General features: G+C 39.4%; 1 protein-coding gene across 2 annotated transcripts in view; it reads left to right on the top strand.

Moving 5' to 3' along the window:
* The window catches only part of unpg (homeobox protein unplugged), a 29559-nt gene extending 28156 nt beyond the window's left edge, over positions 1 to 1403 (top strand). For both annotated transcript variants that reach the window (XM_043012281.2, XM_043012280.2), the window contains exon 5: positions 1 to 1403. This exon is cut by the window's left edge. The gene's annotated coding sequence lies outside the window, so the exon portion shown is untranslated.
* The last annotated feature ends 691 nt before the right edge of the window (positions 1404 to 2094 follow it).

Genomic DNA, 2094 nt, shown 5'->3' with positions numbered 1-2094 from the left:
AAGGCACAAAGGTGAAAGATACTAAACTTCGTATTGAGTGCTGCTCCAGATTGGTCTTGGATTGTTTACCAAATTTCTACTTCACGGTATGAAGTATTTACTAGAAGAGGGGAGTGTCATTGATAAGCGTCACAAAAGAAAGAAAGAAAGAAAATATTGAATGATACTTCTGAATGGGGTAAACGTGGAACTAGTGCAAGAATAGTGTGTAAATAATGTATTTGTTAATCGTGGAAAGTGAAGGATAAGCAGTTGGTCACAGCTTTAAGTCTCGTGTGCTCACACAGTTGTTGTAAATACCTTGTAGATACTGTCGGCCGTATAACTAAAACGATAAGTTAGCAAGTAAGTGTAGAATTTCCGGTGACACGTGACCATAACGATCCTATTTACAAGTACGTGAATATCTGGATCAAAGTAGAATAGCATGTCTTCAAAATCAGGAAGCAAACTTAGGATATTTGTACATAACGAGTTGCAGGTGACTGTGTGGAGATTTTTTTTTTTTTTTTTTTTGAATGTGCACGCATAATCTCACTTTCCCTTAGCAGAGTGTTATGGGAACATGTGATGCCCCTCACCCTTTCTTTAACTTTTATTTCCCTTTAACTGAATGTATCAATTAGAGGAAGTTGCAATGCAAAGTGATGCAAGAATGATAATGGGTGAGATTTTCTTGAAATTCACCATTATTGGTATCATTATTTGAATATTTTGTTTTTACCTCCCTTGTTATGAAGGCCTGTGTTGTGAGAGAAAGCTGTGCATATTACATGCATTTATTAATTATCATATTCTGGTTTATGTTTATTTAATAAATGTTAAAGAGAAAGATATGCCTCTTTTACCATCAATAATGTGAACATTGATTTCAACCTCTACGTAAATTGTAAGATAACAAGGTGATGAGTTTGATGTTGTTATGTATCTTTGTTATATCATTTATATCAAACCCTATTTGTGAGGATAAATTATGTGAGCCCCACTTTCAGCCAACCTGCCACCACCCGTATAAACAATAACATTTTCTTTGTTTTCTTTCCCTCGCTAAAATTTCCTAACACATTTTCATGTCCAATTGTCATTCCACAGTCATCATCAACATTAAAAAAACACGCAAGCATTTCCTTTATTCATCCCCACCCAGCCTCATTTCTCCATTTTCTTCACCTTTCCCCCCTCCCCTCTACTTTTATGTATAACTTTATTTCCAATACTCACCCCCCCCCTTTCCTTCCGGCCTCCTTACCCCCCCTGCTTGTCCAGGAAGGCACCCAATGTTCCTACGTAAGGATCAGTTTAGTGAACAACGATAGGTTTTAATCCACAGGGTAGCATTGTAGACCCAACTCATTGGAAATATTTATATATGAATATGTTACTAATAAAAAAGACTATATGTGTTTTTGTCTTGTCATTATCCAATATTACGCCATGAAAACGTGTGTGTGTTTAGCTAGCAAGGTGTTGGTTATCCGTTTCATCCCATGTTGTCTTTATCATTATCGCCATCTTCATCGTCATCATCATCAATTTCATCATCTTCATCGTCTTCATCCTCAATTTCATCATCTTCATCGTCATCATCATCAATTTCATCATAATTATCACCATCATCGTCATTGTCATCCTCATCATCACCATCACTATGATCATCCTCATCATCACCATCACTATCATCACCATCACAACTATCATCGTCAGCATGGCTCTACTCTCCCTCTGCAGTGTAAATAGATAAACACGCCTGTGCCTCCGTCCCTGTAGAAACACGTGTGACTAACCAGCTTGCCACTCACGCCATCCATCTCGTCCCTCTCTTTCGCGCTCCACAGTTCACTGACTTTTCCTTCCCTATCTCCTTCTTTTTCCTTCTTTTTTCACTCCTCATGCCTGGAGAGATGAATTTCCCGAGGCGTTGTGACTCTCCCCTCCCACACCGTCACGCCAGCTCCCTCCGCCCACCCATCAAAACGCCCATTTACCCTCCATCACCACACCCACGAAGCCGCATAACTTCACCCTAATTCCATTCATCACCACATACACGCCGTGGCGAAGTCGCTGTATTATCACTGAACGAGGATGATGTAC

Source organism: Penaeus japonicus, unplaced genomic scaffold (assembly GCF_977035675.1).
Source record: "Penaeus japonicus unplaced genomic scaffold, GWHDUDI00000001_assembly GWHDUDI00000027, whole genome shotgun sequence".
In the NCBI taxonomy this organism is placed as follows: Eukaryota; Metazoa; Arthropoda; class Malacostraca; order Decapoda; family Penaeidae; genus Penaeus; species Penaeus japonicus.
This window is presented reverse-complemented; position numbering and strand designations above follow the sequence as displayed.